Source organism: Loxodonta africana, chromosome 16 (assembly GCF_030014295.1).
Source record: "Loxodonta africana isolate mLoxAfr1 chromosome 16, mLoxAfr1.hap2, whole genome shotgun sequence".
In the NCBI taxonomy this organism is placed as follows: Eukaryota; Metazoa; Chordata; class Mammalia; order Proboscidea; family Elephantidae; genus Loxodonta; species Loxodonta africana.
This window is the reverse complement of record NC_087357.1, coordinates 48,093,426-48,116,858: the sequence shown is the minus strand read 5'-3', so window position 1 is coordinate 48,116,858 and position 23,433 is coordinate 48,093,426. Positions and strand designations below refer to the sequence as shown.

The window sequence follows — 23,433 nt, the reverse complement described above, 5'->3', positions numbered from 1 at the left end:
AAAAACAAGCACCACAATTTCTGCTGTTACTTAGCAATTTCAGGCTTCAATTGTTTCCTTCTAAAGGGCAAGTTAGAAAACTGAAGAAACTGCTTCTAGAAGAAGCATTGAGAAATCTGGTCCAGTTTCCTTTCTTTCCTCCATTTTACTCCCTAAGGTTTTAATCAACCCTGTCTGAACTTTAAAACTGCCCAGGTCTTGTGGTTGCCATTGTTTTAACCTCTCTGGAGAAAATTCACTTTTCATTTAAACTTTGTTGTTGCATCAAAAGCAAAGCTACATGCAGAGCTTAGTTGGGAGGAATCTTGGCTGTCTGTCCTCGCTGCGGCACTACCTGAGGGAAGTCAGAATCAAGAGAGTCCAGAAAGGGAGAGAAGTTAAGTCCAAAAGGAATGAATAGTCCGACCTATTACTCAACGGCTACAGTAGGCAAGGCAAGCTGGGGTCACTTACAAAACTGAGACAACAACTACTCCAGTCACACTCCTAATATAATCAGTTTAAATTCTAAACTTGGTCTCAATAAAAAAATTATCTTCAATTCCAGAAGTTATATAAGTGTGAGAACGTGGGTGACCAAGCACTGATTCAAAACCAAGCCTTGCTTTTATTAATCAAATGAAACTCTTACTGCTGGGATTGTGACAGATAACTGAAGAATTGTGGTTTAGAACTGTATGCACAACAGGAAACACTGGTATGCTGGAGCTGGTTCACATAGGCTCACTAGAGCCAATTGTTAAATCTTCAGGATTTTTGCAAGCCAGCTGTTAAGCACAGCCATGATTAAAAATTAAATTAAACTTTGACTTATAACAAAAACAAAGGTAATAGCCAAACCTCATCACATCCTGAATATTTTACTATTAGCTGTGCACTTGATATTATCTACAATTTTTGTACCTGGATGGTAGAAAATGATACACTTCTTCCCAACTCTGCATTTGATGCCATATCGTGGGTAACTTGAAACTGGCCATGGTTGTTGTATTTACACATGGAAGTCCACAAACACTGCAGACCCTCCTCCTCATAGGTCCACCTTATTAACATTCACCTGGATATCACTGCCTACAATGTTAACTCATCACTGCTTGACAGCTGCTAAGGAGTTCAAGCTTGCCCATCTTTTAAAGGCTTGTAAATTGTAAATCATAACCCAAACATTGGAAAGTAATGACATTTATCGCAGCCCTATTATGTACCAGTCATATCACTAACTACTATCCACACAGTTTTTCATCTCCAATATATCAGTCAACTGAGGATTTGAGAGTGTGAGTGAATACTAAAAAGCACAAGAGCAACAGTTGGGTCTAGGACTGTCTGACTCAAAAATGTGTGATCTTTCCACCAAGCTACCCCGGTACTATTGTCATTATCATAACGAAATCCAAGTCGACCATAAGTAACTGTCAGATAATCAGCAAACCTTAAGGTTTTCTAATGTGTAAAAAATGACATACACATAGTGGGATATGGAGAAGAGTGTAGACAAAGGGTTCAGTTTGATTCATATTCACTCAGTTTCTTCACATTCATCTCCAACAAACCCACGAAAAGTACCTGAGTGAGAAATGGGGTCCAAGGAACCACTAGGACCAAGAATTTCTACACTTGAGAAAGTCTCTTTGGTTGAAAATTAAAACTGACCTTGTGTAGGGATCCTCTTTTAATTCTTTAAATACTTCTGCTCCCTTTACCAAACTGATGGACCGTACTCAAAATGATACATCTTACCAAGAAAAAAAAAATGAAAAAAACAAACTTCTCAAATGTTAGCGCTAATATTATGAAGCTTGTGGGTATTTATTTTTTATTTTCTCTTTTGGACTTTTAAGTTATTTGATTGTCCTTTTACCATGGTTGCTTTACTCAGCAGTAAAAAGAAGTCCAATGGGCTAACAAAAAATTACTTACTGATGACTTTAGAAAAGTTCTGGTCATCCTGGCTTCCTATAAGCTACTGGCTTCTTCCATTGTTCCAGTATATTTCCATCACCTGTCACAATTAGAAAAAATACTCTTAGTTATATGTTTAACAAAGGCTATTTCTTGGTTCCCAATGTGTTAGCCTCTTCCTCTCTTTATACGCCAAAACACAAAGAAAAATATAGTTGTCTCTTCTATTTTTCTCTAAAAACAAAGAAAAGAATAAGAACATACAAGATCACCCCAAGAGGAAAATAATTTAAAAATGCAGTGTATCTACTGTTGAGGGTTGGAATGGAGAAACCTTAAAACACTTTGTTCAAAATCCTATCACTTACTAGCCATGTGACCTTGGGAAAATCTATCTGTCTTCTCCCAGCTTCAACTTCATTTCTAAAAGAGGATCGACTTGCCCCCTACTATAAAGTGTGGTTGTAGTATTAAATAAGAACAAAGGTATAATCTGCCAAAGTATAGCATGCTTTGATACAACAAAGGTATACAGCACCAGGGGCACCCAATGTTCAAGAATCGGACTTGTCACCTTGCCCATATTTCAAAGTCCTCAAATACTGGACAACCATATAATTCAAGGAATAATGGAATACAACCAGCAAAGTGCCTTTCCTGTCCCATGAGAAAGTCATTCCGAACAAGGTTTTACTTTCGTTTTTTAGTTTCGTAATATTTTAGGGTCAGTAACTTTGTTTTCTTTCCCTTTACAGGAGGGCTCCACATAAAAATGCGTTGCTTCTACCAGGCAGAATCCAACTGTTGCCCATTTCACGTAAAGAACATATGGCTCCAAGAAGACACCACTGATGAAAGACAGACCTAAGTTAACTTTCATAATTTGAAGTCTGAATGTTAATTCAGGGAGAAGAGATGAATATTAATGGTGCCATGAAAGACAGTGTCAGCTGAGTTATCCGACGAGACAGAAACCTCAAGTTATCCAAAAGAACGGTAGGGGAGCTGTGGTTTGGTTAAGGAGGGAGAGAAGGAACAAACACAAATTCAAAGAGCTTCCTTGGTAACAAAGAACGCATTTGCCAACATCAATAAAAATAGCACAAGAGGACTGAAGAGTACTCAAAAACTTATAGATTAAGCCCAACATGATTTTGCTTTGGTAATTATCTGTGTTGGAAGGAACATGCTCATTGGCTAGCTATGGCTTTATGTGCCTGGTCACTTGTCAGGGAAGCTTAAAAGCATGGAAAGATGGGGTCTGATACAGATTTAAAATAAATAGGCTTGAACCCCACCTCTGCTACTTAACAGCAGTGTAGTCTTTGTCAAGGAGCCCTGGGTGGCACAGTGGTTTAAGTGCTTGGCTGCTAACCAAAAGGTCCGTAGTTCGAACCCACCAGCCGTTCCAAGGGAGAAGGATGTGGTAGTCTGCTTCAGTAAAGATCTACAGCCTTGGAAACGTTATGGGGCAGTTCTACTCTGTCCTAAATGGTCGCTGTCAGTTGGAATTGACTCAACAGGAGTGGGTTTTGGTAGTCTTTGCCAAGTAATTTACTCCTTAAGCCTCGGTTTCCAGGTCTGTAAAACAAGGACAATAATCCATACCTTGCAGAGTAACACAGATTAGAGACAATGTATGTACAGTTCCCATCATATAATAGGTTCTCAAAAAGATAACTGCAATTAGTGTGCTTACTACTCCAATTATGGCAGATAGTCTATTACAAATTCGAGGTTACAACTGAAATCATGTTACGTTAATCCATTAAATTCACTATTTCGCTACGTGAACACTTTGGAGAAAGAGGTTCAAATCATACTTCTGATAACAACATAAAACTTTTCTAAGTTGATCTGAACGGAGTAATAAATAAATTTTAAAAATGCTCATCTTAGCTGACAGCCTTTACAAACATATGCAAACAGAAAGCTCTAGCTAAGCATTTGTTAGCAATCTTCACAGCAGTACCGAGTTTCTTTTTTTGATGATAAGTTCCTTGAAAGCAAGGAATGCATCACTTCCATCAGTGCTAACACTTCTGGTGCCCGGTGCAAAGCCACGTACTCACTTGGCAATTGTGGAAGATATAGTCCCATGGAAGCAGCAGTCAAGAAATTAAAGGAGGCACTGCATTGGGCAAATCTGCTGCAAAAGGCCTCTTAGAAAGTGTTAAAAAGCAAAGATGTCACTTAAAGGCCTAAGGTGCGCCTTGCCCAAGCCATGATATTTTCAATTGTCTCATTTGCACGTGAAAGCTGGACCAAAGAAGAATTGATGCCTTTAAATTACGGTGTTGGCGAAGAATATTAAACATACCATGGACTGCCAGAAAAATGAACAAATTTGTCTTGGAAGAAGTAGAGTCAGAATGCTCCTTGGAAGCAAGAATGGTGAGGCTTCATCTCACACACATGTTGTCAGGAGGGACCAGTCTCTGGAGAAGGACACCATGCTTAGTAAATATGTCTCATTACAGATGTTACCCCTGATGTTTGAACAAAAATCACTTCATTTGCTATAATGAAAAATATTTTCACAGGTTCAAAGAACCAAATTCATCCCCAAAGATGGTAATTTGTCACCACTGCGGCTATCCAAAGAACTACAAGTGACTTCAACAGCAGGCTTTAAATGAACTACTCATTCTTCAGAAGACATGGTGCTAAAAGCACTGGGGGTGAGTGAGGGTTATAAATTGATGAAGATTAAGTTGATTTAAAAGAGTGCAGAGCAATGGCAGCATCACCAGAATATGTGCAATTAACTCAGCTGATACACTTGGACAGAACAATCTGGATGTATAAGTTCTGGCTGTGATTGTTAAAAGCCCAGGACTTCCTAATCATACTTTGTATACACTGTTAAGATTTCACAACAGTCAAGGAAAAACCTAGCTAAAAAGAATACACTCTTTTGTATGTACACTCTACCCTCTAGGGAGAGGCCAAGGCTGCTCCCTCAAGTTGGAGCGAGGCTGGCAGGCATCAAAACCAAGAGCATTCAAGAGCTAAGGTGCTAAAGGATGGCACTTGAACAGAGGTTGGAGAAGTGGATAAAACTGTTGCAACCAGAAAACATGAGAGTTTTGGGTCCTTAGTCTCTTTTCTGTCAAGGAATTGGTTCACTAAGAGGGGTTTGGATCTCTTCATGAGAGACAGTGTTCTGTGGTAAGACCACAAAACCTGAAAAGACCTCAATTAGGTTCTTTATATAAGCCACACTACGACTTAGAAACACCTCCTTAGGGAATGTGTCACACACTCAAAATGCCAGCCATCAAGGCAGGGCTCCCGAGAGCCTGAGAGCTGCTTACTAAGGCAGAGGGTCTCCTACTATCTTTTCACTGCATTTCTATAGCAGAGAAGAGGAGGAAAAGCCACTCAGGGTTGTTGAATTCTCTGCAAGTCAGAAGAAAGAAAACAGCCAGAAGAGATGAGAGATATGCTTCTAGTTAAGTAGGAGACTGGGCAGAGAGGAGGGTAAAGATAAAGAGAAGCCATATTCCTGGCTAGCCCCTTTGAGTGTATGCAGGACCGTGCTTCTAACAACAGAATACAATAAAGATGACAGGATGTATGTGACCACATTATATAAGATTTTAATGTTCGTGTACTATAAGATCCTCTCTCTCACTGGCTTTGAAGAAGCAAGTTACCATGTTGTGAGCTGCCTATAGAGAGGGCCATGTGAGAGTGGTCCTGGCTAACAGCAAGAAACTGATGCTTCAGTCTGACAGCCTACAAGAAACCAAGTCCTGCAAACAACCACATGAGATTGGAAGCAAATTCTTTCCCAGTGGAGCCTCAGGTAAGTCAGCAGCCCCAGGTGACACCTTGATTGAAGCCTTGCAAAAAAGGGTGCAGCTAAATCATGCCTGGACTCCTGACCCACAGTAACTGTGAGACTATCTATGCGCATTAAGTTTGTGGTGATACTGTTATGTAGCTACAGATAACTAATATAGATGGGAAGTGAAGTGTGCGGCCCTGCTGCTACTCTGTGTCCTTCGGAGCGAGGAGAGGGAAGGAAGGAGGAGGCTCAGAGGCCAGGGCCTGGGAGGGTGATCCTGCCTTTATAAACACATCCACCCTTTTATTCAACTACCTCTTATCAGACCCTTGGTTCTCTCCCCTACCACAGAGGTCCTATTCACAGATCCTACCACTCATTCTATTCTTGCCATCTGGAGGACATAATGGAATGTGTTTATTAAAAAAAATAACAATCTGATAAAGGGTGATCAGGTTCCCTGGCTGGTCTGCAAAGGCTATTTAACATGCCAAACACGGACACATTTAAAATAACAAGAGGATTTTGACCATAATATGAACTATGCTACAAACCTATCCATCATGAAATAATTTTGACAGCAGAGTATTTTAAATGTGATATACCTGGTTTAAACACTATTTAAAAGCGTGTTCTAAGATGTAAATTGGACACTTTCTCTACTAATGGCTTTGAGACATGAATAAAACCTAAAACATCCAAGGTTTCATCAAAATTTTGCTAATATGGGCTCTTTAAAAACCAAACAGGTATATTCTTAAATCTTCCGAGCAAGTGTCTATACCTTCTATAAATCAAGTTACAACAACTCTCTACAGCAGTGTTAGATGCTGTCCAGTCGGTGCCAACTCATAGCAACCCTATGTACAACAGAATGAAACATTGCCCAATCCTGTGCCATTCTCACAATCGTTTTTATACTTGAGCCCATTGTTGCAGCTACAGTGTCAATCCATCTACCTCATTGAGGATCTTCCTCTTTTTTGCTGACCCTCTACTTTACCAAGGGACTAGTCCCTCCCGATAATATCCCCAAGGTATGTGAGACAAACTCTCGCCATCCTCACTTCCAAGGAGCATTCCAGCTGTACTTCTTCCAAGACATATTTGTTCGCTCTTCTGGCAGTCCATGGTATATTCAACATTCTTTGCCAACACAATAATTCAAAGGTGTCAATTCTTTGGTCATCCTTATTCATTGTCCAGCACTGCATGCATATGAGGTGACTGAAAATACCACGGCTTAGGTCAGCTACACCTTAGTCCTCAAAGTGACATCTTTACTTTTTAACACATCAAAGAGGTCTTCTGTAGATGTGCTCAATGCAATACATCCTTCAACTTCTTGACTGCTGCTTCCATGGGCATTGATTATGGATGGAACTAAAATGAAATCCTTCACAACTTCAATATTTTATTTGTTTATCATGATGTTGCTTATTGGTCCAGTTGTGAGAATTTTTGTTTTGTTTATGTAGAGGTGCAATCCATACTGAAGGCTGTAGTCTTTGATCTTTATCAGGAAGTGCTTCAAGTCCTCTTCACTTTCAGCAAGCAAGGTTGTGTCATCTGCATATCACGGGTTGTTTATGAGTCTTCCTCCAATCCCGATGCCTTGTTCTTCTTCATATAGTCTAGCTTCTTGGATTTGCTCAGCATACAGATTGAGTAAGTATGGCGAAAGGATACAACCCTGATGCACACCTATCCTGACTATAAACCATGCAGTATCCTCTTGTTCTGTTGGAACAACTGCTCTTGGTCCATGTACAGGTTCTGGAATTCCCATTCTTTCCAATGTTATCGATAAGTTGTTGTGAGTCACACAGTCAAATACCCTTGTGTAGTCAGTAAAACACAGGTAAATATCCTTCTGGTGTTCTCTGCTTTCAGCCAAGATCCATCTGACATCAGCAATGATATCCTTTGTTGCATGTTCTCTTCTGAATCTGGCGTGAATTTCTGGCAGTTCCCTGCCAATGTGCTGCTGCAAATGCTTTTGTATGATTTTCGACATAATTTTACCTGCATGTGATATTAATGATATTGTTCAATGATTTCTGCATTCTGTTAGATCACCTTTCTTTGGAATGGGCACAAACATGGATGTCTTCCAGTTGGCTGGCCAGGCAACTGTCCTCCATATTTCTTGACATAGATGAGTGAGCACCTCTAGTGCTGCATTCGTTTGTTGAAACATCTCAATTAGTATTCCATCAATCCCCGGAGCATTGTTTTTCACCAATGCCTTCAGTGCAGCTTGGAATTTTTCCCTCAGTACCATCAGTTCTTGATCACACGTTACCTCCCGAGATGGTTGAACGTCAACCAATTCTTTTTGGTACAGCGATTCTGTGTATTTCTTCCATCTTCTTTTGATGCTTCCTACTTCATTCACCATTTTCCCTGTAGAATCCTTCAATATTGTATCTCGGACACTGAATTTTTCTCCAGTTCTTTCAGCTTGAGAAATACTGAACGTGTTCTCACCTTTTGGTTTTCTAACTCCAGGTCTTTGCACATTTCACTGTAATACTTTGTCTTCTCGAGCCCCTCTTTTAAATCTTCTGTTCAGCTCTTTTACTTGATCATTTCTTCCTTTTGCTTTAGCCACTTTACGCTCAAGAACCAATTTCAGAGTCTCTTCTTACATGCACTTAGCCTTTTCTTTCTTTCCTGTCTTTTTAATGGCCTCTTCCTTTCTTCATGTATAATGCCCTTGATGTCATTCTACAACTTGTCTGATCTTCAGTCATTAGTGTTCAATGCATCAAATCTATTCTTGAAATGGTCTCTAAATGCAGGTGGGATATACTCAAGGTCATATTTTGGCTCTTGCAGACTTGCTACAATTTTCTTCAGCTTCAGGGCAAGGTCAGGATGGCGGAATAGGCAGATGCTTCCGGTGATCCCTCTTACAACAAACACCAAAAAAAAAACAAGTGGAACAATTATATTTATGACAAGCTAGGAGCCCTAAACATCAAAGGTAAAGTTAGAAAACAGACTGAGTGGGAGGGGAAGGGAGAGACAGTTCAGAAGCGGAAAGGAGCTGTCGGACCTGAATTGCCAGGAACCCTCAGGCACCAATCCCAGGAGCGACTGCGATGGGCTGGTGGTAGCATTCAGCTGCAGTTTCCTCAGGGAGAAGCAGCCAGCTGCACAGACTATTCACACCTCCGGAACCAGAGAATAATGGCACTCTCAGCAAAAGCTAAGTACTTGCGTGTATTTTACTGTGCCCCCAGCCCCCAAGCCGGCTTCAGTGGCTGTTGATTTCCCTGGCTTGAGATAGGTACTACTGAGCATCCTGAGCCATTCTCCCGGTCTTGGAGAAGGAATAAATTCACAACTGGGGGAAAAGATAATCTGCCAGCTCCACTAACCTGGGGAGCTCAGGACAGAAGCAGCTCCCACCCAAACATAAACGGTCCATGGACTTTGAATACCTTTCCCCCATGCATGGATGTGTGTGGGCCCATTTCAGGAGAATAGGTCCTTGTTTGCAGACTGCAACTATTTCTGCTATGTGGTGGAGAGGTGGTTGTTTGATGTTTCACACCACTTTACCTATTAAACAGGGTCCTCACCTACCCATGTCAGAGGCCTAAGGACTGGTGGCTCCACTCACATCACCCAGTCACCGGCGACAGAGGGCCAAGGATAATTGGTACCTCCCAGTTCTTACACCAAAAGCACTGGGTGCCCACGGTCTGCCTGCAGAACCCACCCACCTGTGTGCTCTAGGGAAGAGGGACATGTTTTCCTCAGACGCTCGAGAGCTTCAAAGGCGAAAATAATCAACCTACCTCACTCAAGCAACCTATTTGGGCATATCAAAACAAAACAAGAAGCTAGGGTACAGTAAGCAAACATAAACTAATATAATAATTTATAGATGGCTTGGAGACAATAGTCAATATCAAATCGCATAAAGAAGCAGACCATGATAGCTTCAACAAGCTCTCAAAACAAAGAATCAAGGGATCTTCTGGATGAAGATGCTTTCCTGGAATGACTAAATGCGGAATACAAAAGATTAATATACGGAACTCTTCAAGACATCAGGAACAAGATCAGGAAGGAGATCAGGCAACAGAACAAGCCAAGAAACACATAGATAAAGCACAAAAAAGGTTATTCAAGAACATAATGAAAAATCTAATAAGCTGCAAGAATCCACAGAGACAGCCATCAGGAATTTTGAAGATTAACAATAAAATTACAGAATTCGACAACTCAATAGAAAATCAGAGGAACAGAATTGTGGGAGTGGAAGCCAGAATTAGTGAGACTGAAGGTAAAAAAAACTTGGCACCAATATATTTGAAGAAAAATCAGATAAAAGAATTAAAAAAAAAAATGAAGAAACCCTAAGGATCATGTGGGACTCTACCAAGAGAAATAACCTACAAGTGACTGGAGTAACAGAACAGGGAAGGATAACAAAAAATACTGAGAGAATTGTTGAAGATTTGCTGGCAGAAAAACTTCCCTGATATCGTGAAAGATGAGAAGATATCTATCCAAGATGCTCATCGAACTCCACATAACGTAGATTTTAAAAGAAAGTCACCAAGACATATTATAATCAAACTTGTCAAAACCAAAGATAAAGAGAATTTTAAGAGCAGCTAGGGATAAATGAAAAGTTACCTAAAAAGGAGAGTCAATAAGAATAAGCTTGGACTACTTGGCAGAAACCACGCAGGCAAGAAGGCAAGGGAATGACTCATATAAAGCACTGAAGAAAAAAATTGCCAACCAAAAATCATATATCCAGCAAAACTGTCTCTCATATAATTTTCATTAGCTTCAACTTGAACTTGCATATGAGCAATTAATGGCCTCTTCTGCAGCTGAGCCTGGCCTTGTTCTGACTTACAATATTGAGCTTTTCCCTTGTCTCTTATCACAGATACAGTCAATTTGATTCCTGTGTATTCCATCTGGTGAGGTCCCTGTGTATAGCTGCTGCTTTATGTTGTCGAAAAAAGGTATTTGCAATGAAGAAGTCGTTGGTCTTGCAAAATTCCATCATGCGATCTCCAACATTGTTTCTCTCACCAAGGGCCTATTTTCCCACTACCAATCCTTCTTTGTTTCCAACTTTCTCATTCCAATCACCAGTCATTATCAATGCATCTCGTCTGCATGTTTGATCAATTTCAGACTGCAGAAGTTGGTCAAAATCTTCAATTTCTTTATCTTTGGTCTTAGCAGTTGATGCATAAACTTGAATAATATTCATATTAACTGTCTTCCTTGTAGGCATATGGATACTATCCTATCACTGACAGCACTGTACTTCAGGATAGATCTTGAAATGCTCTTTTTGATGATGAATGTGATGTCATTCCATACGATTGTCTGATTCAAAATGGCCAACATTAGTCCATTTCAGCTCACTAATGCCTACGATATCAATCTTTATGCATTCCATCTCATTTTTGATGACTTTAATTTTCCTAGGTTCATACTTCATACATTCCATGTTCCAATTATTAATGTATGATTGCAGCTGTTTCTTCTCATCACATGAGCAAATGAAGGTCCCAAAAGCTTGACTCCATCTACATCATTAAGGTTGACTCACTTTGAGGAGGCAGTTCTTCTCAAGTCATATTTTGAGTGCCTTTCAACCTGACGGGATCATTTTACAGCACTGTATCAGACATAAGGTTTTCACAGGCCAGTTTTTTCAGAAGTAGGCCACGAGGTCCTTCTTCCTAGTCTGTCTTAAATGGAAGCTCCACTGAAACCTGTTCACCAAGGGCAACCCTGCTGGTATTTGAAATACTAGTGGGACAGTTTCCAGTATCACAGCAACATGCAAGCCCCCACAGTATAACAAACTGACAGACATGTGGTAACTCAACCACAGAGTATACAGCAAAGACTAACTTACCTAACCACACACCTCTTAATCTCGAGAGGTCATCACGCAAGCAGAAACTGGTGAAGAAATCACACAATCACAGCATTTGAAAGCTGGAAACATCTCATTAATCTTCTAGTCCTAGCCCCTCAGCTGACAACAGACCCACAGAGTCTATGTGACCTGTCTGGGGTCACTCAGGTAATCGCACACGTGGGCCACCAGATTCATAAGCTTCTTTATACAGTTCTATCAATCTCGGAAACCCTGGTGGCGTAGTGGTTAAGTGCTATGGCTACTAACCAAGTGACTGGCAGTTCAAATCCACCAGGTGCTCCTTGGAAACTCTATGGGGCAGTTCTACTCTGTCCTCTAGGGTCGCTATGAGTTGGAATCGACTCGACGACACTGGGTTTGGTTTTTTGGTTTTATCAATCTCTACCCTCAACACCAAAAATAATGAGAAGAGCGGTATCAAATATTTTGTGGGAAAAAAAACAGGATCTAAGTTTTCATGACACTATAAAGTTCCTACTTCTAAATACTAAGCTCTGTGGCAAGAGGAAAAAAAATAACACTGAATAAAATATTCATATTAAATGTTCAATTCATTTTCAAAAGCAGCACAGAGTATTTGCTAAGTAAACTGAGAAGCTTCTAAAATAGGCTGCATTTTCTTATGAATGATCTTTTTTTTTTTTAATGAATGTTAAGTAGGGAAGGGGATCAAAAGAGGGCTGGCACAGACACTTACGTAAGCATGTCTATTCCACTGCTTTATATACTTTTATGCTTAAATTTATTGATTCATCCAACAAGTATTTTTGGGGCACCTACTATGCCAAAATCTGCTAGGTGCTGTAAATAAGGAGCCTATCTGAATGTAAGCAAACGATGCTTACTAATATTTTCAGCAGAAGTAACCACATCTAAACAAGCAACTGATGAAAAGACAGAAATCTGCAGTATGTATTTTCATAGGCTATTAAGAATGCAGACCAGAGCTCTCTTTTCTCCTAGAAACTTTCATATTTAAAATAAATGACAACTTGTTTTTCTGGATAATAATAGTACCCTTAAGGCAGCAGTGGGAGTTATCAAAACACAGGGGTTAGGACACCACCATGCCAGAATCCTTCAGAACATTGAGGCAAGGTTAATTCCACCGTTACGGAACTATCCCAGCAGCCTAATAGCAATTTTCTTCAAAAGAAAGTGGTCTTTCACTCACCATCTTCCATCCTAATCTGTTTCTCAGTACCAAGAGTAAACATATGCTTAAAACAAGCCAAAAAGAAATAAGGGCTCATTTTCTCCACTATATCAGTTTTCTCTCTTCAACACGAACTTATATCTCTACAGGCATTATCATTGCTAGAACATTAATTAACCCTTCTGTGTTTTAAATGCATCAGATTGCTTAGATATAATATCGCTAAGTATTAATAGTATTACTAAGGATAAAAATAGCCCAAACTGCTGTTTACCCCCCACTAGGCCCTGTTCTAAACGCGTCACATACTAATTCATTTAATTTTGACAACAGCTCTATGGGACATATTACTATTTATATCCCCATTTTATAGATGAGGAAGCTGACGCACTGTTATTCATGTAATACATCCATTCAGCAAACTGTTAGTGGGAAACCACCATACCCCTGGTCTCATATCTCCATTTGGTGGACTTTTCCATTAGCCTAACAATCCAGTCCTCTCTCCCACCTTCTCCCTGGAGGAAGACGAGTGAATTCCATGAACGCTGAGTTTGGGAAAACAGACTAGACAACACAGCCCAGACTCTCCTGGATTTCATAGGCTGCTCCCTTCCATACCATAGGGAGAAATCGGTCTAACTCAAGCAGGAAATACTAGGAAACCCACTTGGCCACAGTCCTCCAACTCATCAGCTTTATTTCTAATAAATCTCTATCTGTCTAACTCCCATTGGTCTATACATTGGTCCCAAAATTGGATGAGAAAGGAATGTAATTCAACTGCCCACCCTCCCGAACTCTAGCACAAGTAAGTTTTATTACCCAGCTGGGGGACAAGATCTTTGTGGAAAAAGGCAGGTATTTCCCTCCCACTTTTACAAAAAAGGAAACCCAAACTCAAAATATGTAACCAAAACAGTCTAATGAGGTTTCTGCAGAGCAGTTTGTGAACGCACCTGCTCCTCTAACTTGTTCCGTGGCCTCTGAAGACAAAGTTATTCCTCCACTTTCTTCTCTGTGTGTCTGACCTAAAAACACTGTCTACTTTCCAAATAAGTAAAATGCACACAGGTAACCTTTTTTTCTATTGTGGTACCCCCAATGTAAGGTAGTGGAAAATTCCTTAGCATCAGTAGTCTCATTACTTTTACAAAACAGGCCAGGTACTTTAATATTACTATATTTTTACACAAATAACATGCACCTTCTACATTTGTATGCCAATCACGCCCTCCCCCCATAAGGTATTTTCCTAAGCATACTATGCTATAGCAACACATAAAAAATATTGGCATAGAGGCATTTACAAAAATATCTTGAGAGGGGAGGGCATGGTTGGCAAACAAACATTATATGAGTAAAAATATGGTGTATATTATTCTCAGTCTGGCAAAGTCTGTTTCTTGTCCTCTACACTTAATTACACAAAAGTCTGCATTTTTATCCTCTGCATGATACTTATACCACATAAAAAGAACAGTGACAAAAATACTACCTATCACTCTCTCATCCAGGAATAAAAATATCACTAATTTCTAAATTTAATCATTTGATGTTTCCTGCCCTCCTTAGAATGCAGTGTTTCTGGTTTTAAAAATACCTTTAAAAGCTGCCACTCAATAATATTGATTTTTTTTTTTTTTGCCATATAGATATTTTAATGCAGATAATTTGAGCTTGATGCTTTCCTACCCAGTCCATATTTAGTAAGAATAGTTTCCTTATTGTTACTTGAGCAAAAATTTCAAAATAAAAAACCACATTGCTTCCACACTAAAGTTAGAGGCATTATATCCTTTTTCACAAGTGCATATAAGTGAAAGAAGTCAGTCATCTAGCACCCTCACTGTACAGAAAAGAGCAGATGATAAAAACATAGCATCTGCAGGCTATGATCCTTGCAGTGACTCTGATGTAGGTAAGGTACCCGTAGCATTATTCCCAGATAAAGTAGCTAAGGCTCAGAGATCAGAAAATTACAGTAACATTTCTAAGTCTATCTACTTTCTAAGTGTCATGGCCCAGCTCTAAACACAGTTTTTTACTGGAGCTAAAGTTTTTGCTTTCTCTTGTCCAGGGCACTATAAACTCAAAAATAATGGGAAAAGCCTCTGCAAGTGAGTAGTGATCAAAACTTAAGTTGAAAAGAGCCAAGACAAAGACTGTTGGTGATACAATGTGATAAGATGTAATGTGATGTGTCTACTCCGTTTACTTACTAGCACAGCCTGTGGTAACTGGCAGGAAAGAAGAGAAGATAGAGAAAATTGGATAGCAGAGATGACAAACAGCAGACTGACAGTAGAGGACAGGTGAAGAAATAATGAAAGAAAAAAGAGAGAAGAAACATCAAACACAATAGAGAAATTATGTAGGGGAATTTGGTTTGGGGGCTATGGCTACATTAGGGTCAGCAAATATTTTTAATAAAGGACCAAATAGTAAATATTTTACACTTTGCAAGTTATAAGGTCTCTGTCACAACTATTCTACTCTACCATTATACACGAAGGCTGCTGTAGACAACATGCAAATAAATGTGCATGGCTGTGTTCCAATAAAATTTTATTTACACAAATAGGCAGAGATAGGGCTGTGGGCTCTAGTTTTCAAACCCCTGGCCTGGACAGTCACCTGGCCTAAACAGGAAAGGCTACGGCATACCAAAGAGGCAAAGAGGAAGATGCTAAAGCCTACATCAAAAGTCTAGAGACAACACTTTAGCAAGCAACAAGTACCCCAAAGGATGCCAATCCAAAAAGTGCCTAGTCTATGGGGAGGCTCAGCCCAGCCACCTGATTAGGAGAGTGAAGTGATGCATTTGTTCAGTATTCATTTACCCAAAGTTATGCATGTTCAAACAACCAATCTGTAAGATATTTTGCCAATTATGACTCAGAACTCTTGAGCCCTGTCTTATCACATATTTTACATCCATGATTACTGGAAAAATCACCTTGATGTTCCAGGAGAAACTAAGAAAATTGCCATGAACAGAGGCAATTGAATGAATTTTGGCTTCCATCTCTGACAGTTCCTTCTCCTGGAAGACTCTCTCTGACTTCTCCCATCCCATTTTCCAACCTAATTCTTACTCATGATTAAAAACTAACCAACCAATCAACCATTTAACTAACCAAACAACCAACAAAAAATTAGAACCCATTGCCATCAAGTCGATTCTGTATTGAGGTTGACCCTATGTGTTACAGAGTTTTCTTAGCTGTGATCTTTATGGAAGCAGATCACCAGGCCTTTCCTCCCTAGCACTGCTGAGTTCAAACTGCCAACTTTTAGGTTAGTAGCTGAGCACACACCCAAACCAAAACCCAGTGCACACACCATATACTCCTAATTTACTAGGTCAATTTAAACATCTCTTTCTCCAAGAAGTTTTTCTCAAACATTTCAAATAAAGCCAAGATACCTGCTCTGTATTTGCATAACACCAAACTTCTTCATTACTCTCCAGACACTGTATTCCTTGTTCAATGTCTGTTTCTCTGCTACACTACAAAATTCCAGAAAGCCACCTCATGCAACATCCAGATACATGGCTGGCAACCCAAGATTGATTAAACAAAAGGCTATGGCATTTCAAAATGGTACTGTGGATTGAGGGAGTAAATACACAGTTGGTGGAGAACAGAAAACATGATTTTGCAGAGTAATTTGGGGGCTTTTCTAGCTTATCTCACAGACATGATAAAGCCAATGAAAGAAGGCAATGTCCATATGCTTGTAAGCAAACTGTTCCCTAGATTTAAACAGAATACAAATAGTCCACCCTTTCTTAGGTTTGTTAAAGTAGAAACTGCAAAGGAGTTTCTCCCATGCTCTAAAACTTAAAAAAAAAAAAAAAGCAAATGTGGTTTTGGTAATGATAAAATTTTCATTGTCCTAGGCCTTTGCATATTCAAAAATACCCTGTTGAATACACTAAGAACAAGTACATACACAATTTCTTTATTTTAAGATACTCTATTTTTCCTGTACACCAAAAAAGGAAACTTCAAAAGGAAATCAGGAAAACAATACCACTTATAATAGCCCCTAAAAAGATAAAATACTTAGGAATAAATCTAACCAGGGATATAAAAGACCTATACAAAGAAAACTACAAAACACTCTTGTAAGAAAACAAAACAGACCAACATAAATGGAAAAACATACCATGCTCATGGACAGGAAGATTCAACATTGTGAGAATGTGAATTTTACCCAAAGCGATTTACAGATACAATGCAATCCCAGTCCAAATACCAACACATTCTTTAATGAGATGGGGAAGCTAATCACCAACTTTATATGGAAAAGAAAGATGCCCTGGATAAGCAAAGGATTACTGAAGAAAAAGAACGAAGTAGGAGGCCTCACACCACCTGATCTCAGAACCTACTACACAGCCACAGTAGTCAAAACAGCCTGGTACCGATGCAATGACAGACACATAGACCAATGGAACAGAATCAAGAACGCAAACATAAACCCATCCGCTTATGGTCAGTTGGTCTTTGACAAAGTCCATTAAATGGGGAAAAGACAGTTCATTTAACAAATGGTGCCGGCAAAACTGGATGTCCACCTGTAAAGAAAAGAAACAGAATCCATACCTCATACCATACACAAAAACTAACTCGAAATGGATCAAAGACCTAAATATAAAACCTAAAACTATAAAGATCATGATAGAAAAAACAGGCACAACCCTAGGGACCCTAATACATGACATAAATATAATACAAACCATAGCTAACAATAAACAAATACCAGAAGATAAACACTTATGCTCATCAAAAGACTTCACCAAAAGAGAAACTACAGACTGGGAAAAAATTTCTGGATACAACATATCTAACAAGGGTCTAATCTCTAAAATCTATAGAATACCTTAACATCTCAACAACGAAAAGACTAATAATCCAATTTTTAAAAACGGACAAAGGATAGGATTAGATACTTCACCAAAGAAGACATTCAGTTAGCTAACGTACACATGAGGAAATGCTAGTAATCATTAGCCATTAAAGAAATGCATATCAAAACTATAATGAGATACCATCTCACCCTGATGCTACTGGTGCTGGGAAAAAAAAAAGCAGAAAATAACAAATGTTAGGGAGATTGCAGGGAAATTGGAACTCTAATGCACTGTTGGTAGGAAAGTAAAACGGTACAACCACTATGGAAAATGACATAAAAAACACAGCACCTCCCTAAAAGGCTAGAAATAAAAATACCATACAATCCAGCAATCCCACTACTGGGAATATATCCTAGAGAAATAAGAGCCATCACAGAAATAGACATATGCACACCCATATTCATTGCAGCATTATTCACAATAACAAAAACATGGAAACAACCTAGGTGCCCATCTACATATGAATGGCTAAACAAATTACGGTACATACACACAATGGAATATTACACAAAGATAAAGAACAATGATGAATCCCTGAAACATCTCACAACATGGATGCATCTGGAGGGCATTATACGCTGAGTGAAGTAAGTCAATCACAAAAGGGCAAATATTGTATGAGACCACTATTATAAGAACCCAAGAAAAGGTTTAAGTACAGAAAAAAACCCTTGATGGTTACGAGGGAGGGCAACGGTGGGAAGCGAAAATCACCAACTAGATACTAGACAACTGCTAGAAGGGAAAGACAACAAACAATATAGGGAAAATCAACTTAACCTGACCAAGGCAAAGCCATAGAAGCTTCCTAGGCACATCCAAATACCCTAAAGGACAGTTACTAGGGCTGAGGGCTGGGAACCATGTTCTTGGGGGACACCTAGGTCACTTGGCATAATACAGTTTATAAAGAAAATGTCCCACATTCTACTTGGTGAGTTGCATCTGGGGTCTTAAAAGATTGTGAGCGGCTATCTAAGATGCATCTACAGGTTCCATCCTGTCTGGGGCAAAGGAGAACAAAGACACAAGGAAAATATTAGTCCAAAGGACTAATGGACCACATGAACCACAGCCTTCACCAGCCTGAGCCCAAAAGAGCAACATGATGGCCAGCTACTACCACCAACTGCTCTGACAGGGATGAAAATAGACGGTCCCAGACAAAACCCGTAGCCATTAAGTCGATTCTGACTCAAAGTAACCCTATAAGACAGAGTAGAACTGCCCCATAGGATTTCCAAGGAGCGGCTGGTGGATTCAAGCTGCCGACCTTTCGGTTAGCAACCAGGCGCTTAACCACTGCACCACCAGGGCCCTGCTCCCAGACAGAGGAGTAGAAAAACGTAGAACAAATTCAAATTCACACACACAAAAAAAAAAGACCAGACTTGCTAGTTTGACAGAGACTGGAGGAACCTCCTGAGACTATGTCCCCCAGACACCCTTCTAATTCAGAAATGAAACCACTCATGAAGTCTGCCTTTCAACCAAAGATTAGACAAGCTTATAAAACAAACAATAACACATGTAAGGAACATGCTTCTTAGTTCAATCAAGTATACCAGAGCTAATGGGCAACATCTGCCCAAAAGCAAAGATGAGAAGGCAGGAAGGGACAGGAAAACTGGACAAATGGATAGGGGGAACCCAGGGTGGAAAAGGAAAGGGGGAGAGTGCTGACACAATGTGGCAATTGCAACCAATGTCACCAAACAATTTGTGTATAAACTTTTGAATGAGAAACTAGTTTGTGCTGTACGCTTTCACCTAGAGCACAATAAAATTTTTACAACTGGTATTTCTTTTTCTAACTTTTGTCAAAGTATATTATAAAATCGTGCAGTTTTTAAATACATGTATATAGCATTTTTAAACGTGTACACATTTACACATATATAGAACTGCTTGAAGTAAGTGGGGAAAAAAAGGTTTTAAAATGCATATACTATGATCTTTTTTGTATGTTAAAACAGAAAAATAACTCACAGGATATATGTCTCCAAAAGTGATTGTACCTGGTAGAGGGATTAGGGGTAATTAATTTTTGTCCTTTTGGTTCATCACTATTTTCCTCATTTTATAAAGGACCACATATTATTTTGTAAAGAGTTTCTTTTAAGACTATTTCAAACAAAAAACTCCGCTGATTAGGCAATACTTCAAAAGAAACAGCATATATACGGAAAAAGTCAAAATAGGACAATGCTATTATTTAACACAGCTTTGCTGACGGAGTAAAAAAAAAAAGTTTCTGGCCCCCTTAAATATTCACACATTCCTACCTTACCATGGTGAGCAACCGCAGAGGAAAGCGAAATAGTATCAATGCTGAAGGTGTTAATTTCCACTTCTAACTGCATTCTTACTTTTCCTGTATCATGATATATTTTAAATTGACCTAATTTCTCTCTGGCACTGGACTCTGTAAACTGCACTAACTTACAGGCGACTTTAGTGACCAAACTACATCAAGGGATAATAATAAACTTCAAAAGTGAGGTCTCTCCCTTAAAGGTTATTTATGCAGGTCATAAATTGGCAGCCAGACATTAGGAATGATGAAGACTTGAAATTTATTTCCAATGTTTACACTAGAATCTTTAAATACATATAATAAGTATGTTTAACTTCAATTCATGTGGTTAATTAACATCAGTCCCTGCCTAAATTAGAGATATCACATCTCTCATTTTAGACTATGCTTTAATATCTTATATTTCTTTTCATAAATACTAATTATATAATAAATATTGCCCTGTTTTTAAATAATGATCTATTAGCCAGTAACAACAGTTCTGTCCATTACATACAAGTGGAAGATTTTTGAAACTTCAAATGGAAATGAGATTCAATGCTTCTTCAGAAATAACTGTGATGAACCACACAAGATAAATTCTTTAAGAGATCCAACTTCAAGACAGCAGAGTTGCCCTCCATCCAATCGCAATTATAAAAGGTGGACAAATATAAAAACCAACTGTTTGAAAGTACTGGCAGAAAGTGGAGAGTCTACAATCTTTAAAAGAAGAAAAAGACACTGGATGATAATCTACACTTATACACCTTATCTGGTAGGGCACAACAATGTCTGAGGCACAATGAATGCAACTCAAGCAGTAAACCACAGTCAACTGGCCTGAAGAGTCTAGATGACGGGCCTGCCATGGCAGCTGAAATTAAGGAAATTCCAAAAAAGGAGGAAGTTATGGAGGGTGAAGCCCTCGAACCTGCATATAAACTCTGCACTCCTTGGCTAAACTCAGAACAACACAGGTGCTGGGCAAGACTCCAATGGCAGATTTCAACAGCTGCCTACCTCTGAGGAACCAGAGTTTAAAGATCGAAAAATCTGTCAGGCTAGAGGGCTTGGTAAAGGCCTCAGATTTTCCTTTGAAAGCACAGAAGCACATGAATAAAGAATAATTGCTATAGAAAATATGGGCAAATGCAACTAGTAAAGCAAAAAATAATAATAATAATAAATAAGCCTACCATTAGTGACTCACCATTAATTGACTGTTAGAACAAATCTCAGCTCTCTTCAGAGGAACATAACAGAATCTCTATGTAGCATCCACAACATCTACTATAAAATTTAAAATTAACAGACATTGAGGAAACTAGAAACGTATCTCCACAATCAAGAGATAAATCGGCCCACAGAAACTCACCTACGAATAACAGAGAAGATTGAATTAGAGATGACTTTAAAATGGCAATGGTAAATATGTTAAATAATCTGCAGAGAAAGATAGATATCATGGATAAAGAAATAGAGAATTTCAGGAGTGATACAGAAACTGTAAAAAAGAACTAAATAGAAACTCTAGAACTAAAAACTGGACTTTAAAATAGCATATTAAATAATCTGCAGAGATGGATAGATATTATGGGTAAAGAAATAGAGAATTTCAGGAATGATACAGAAACTGTAAAAAAGAACTAAACAGAAATTCTGCACCTGAAAACTACAATATCTGAAATGAAAAGCACACTGAATTGGGTTAATAGCAGATTTGGCATAACAGTGAAAAAAAAAAAAAAGACTGATAAACTTGAAGATATGTCAATGTAAAAATTCAAGCTGAAGCGCAGAGAGAAAACAATCTTTTTAAAAAGCCTCAGTGACCTGTGGGACAGTATCAAGTGGCCTAACTTATGTATTAAAGAACAGTAGAGAGTTTGGGGCAGAAATAAATATATAAAGAACCACTGGCAGAAACTGTCCAAAGCTGATCAAAAACAGCAATGCATTGAAGCAAGAAGCTCAGTTAACCCCAAAACAACCTCACCTAAAAATGAAAGCCAAAGATAAAGAAAAAAAATCTTAAAAGTAACCAGAAAACACATATTACACATGCAAGAATAATAATAAGAATTTTGGCTAACATCTCATCAGAAACAGGAAGCCAGAAAACAATGAACAATATCTTTAAAGAGCTGAAAGTAAAAAAAAAAAAAAGTCAATCTAGAATTCTATAAAACCAAAAAAAAAAAAATAACCTGATTCTGACTCCTAGGGAAGTTATAGGACAGTATAGAAATGCCCCATGGTGTTTCCAAGGAGTGGCTGGTGAATTTGAACCGTTGACCTTTTGGTTAGCACTAACCTCTTAACCACTGCACCTACGGCCAACAAAAATACCTCCCCAAAAGGAAAGAAAAATAAAGGTATTTTCTTATATAAAACAGAAAGAATCTGCTGCCAGGCCAACACTGCAAGAAATAGTAATGGAAGCTCTTCAAGCTTCAATAATATGTAAGAAGCCGATATAACAAATTCAGGTCTTCCTTTTGAAGGGCACAGTAATTTTAAGGAAGAAAAAACTTATTTTAGCAACTAACTCCATATAACCGTGTTTCTTAAAACAAGGGAAAATAACCCCTTGTTTCTTTTTAAAGAAAATTATCCTACCCACAGCAAGAGATCAAACAACCATGTCTTGTACCAGTTTCCACACCATACATCCCCAGTTTCACAGCTGTTTTGGCTGGGGTTGATTTCTGTGCAAGGTAAACGTGAAGACTAGCCAGCAAACTATGGTATATGCCTTTGAAATGAAGAGCTGTGTTAAATTCAATTCTCACTCTCAGGAGTCTAAACTGAGATATAAATTCCTTCCCTTTCATTCTTGCTTGAGCCTACTTTTGTTCCCACTAATCTACTGAGACTCTCCATCTCAAAATCACCAATGACTTCTAACTTTTCCAAATCCAGTGTTAAGTTCTTCTCAATTCTTCCTAGCAACAGCATATGACACACCTAACTGTCCCTTCTTCTTGAAGCATTTTTTTTTTTTTTTAACTTGGCCTCCAGGGCACCACTCACTCTTAGATCTCTTCCTTTTTTCTAGCAGTTCCTTCTCAGTCTCCTTTGTGAGTTCTTCTTTATTGCCTGAAATGCCCACTGGTCATTCAAGTCTCAGACTTCCTCCCTAATATCATTGGTTGGAGGTTCTCAAATGTTTTGGTCTTAGGAGCCCTTTATACTTTTAAAAATTACTTAGGAACCCAAAGAGCTCTTGTGAGAGGGTTGTATCTATCCATACTTATACTAGAAATCTGAGAAATTTAATAAAATATTTATTAATTCATCTGAAAGCAACAATAATAAACCTATTACATGTCAACACAGATAACATTTTAAATGAAAAATATATTTTCCAAAACAAAAGAATATATATTTAGTTTGAAGAGTGGCATCATTTTACATTTTT

The 23,433-nt window shown here is 38.7% G+C and overlaps 1 protein-coding gene across 5 annotated transcripts in view; it reads right to left on the bottom strand.

Annotated features, from left to right (window-relative positions):
* The window catches only part of SGMS1 (sphingomyelin synthase 1), a 346,369-nt gene that overhangs the window by 124,869 nt on the left and 198,067 nt on the right, over positions 1 to 23,433 (bottom strand). For 2 of the 5 annotated variants that reach the window (XM_023546954.2, XM_023546959.2), the window contains one exon: positions 1,921 to 2,002. The exons of 1 other annotated variant lie outside the window; for it this stretch is intronic. The gene's annotated coding sequence lies outside the window, so the exon portion shown is untranslated. Of the gene's footprint in view, positions 1 to 1,920; positions 2,003 to 3,302; positions 3,484 to 4,222; positions 4,341 to 23,433 lie in introns of all 5 variants that reach the window. 2 more of the 5 variants (XM_064269610.1, XM_064269611.1) reach the window with 2 other exon arrangements.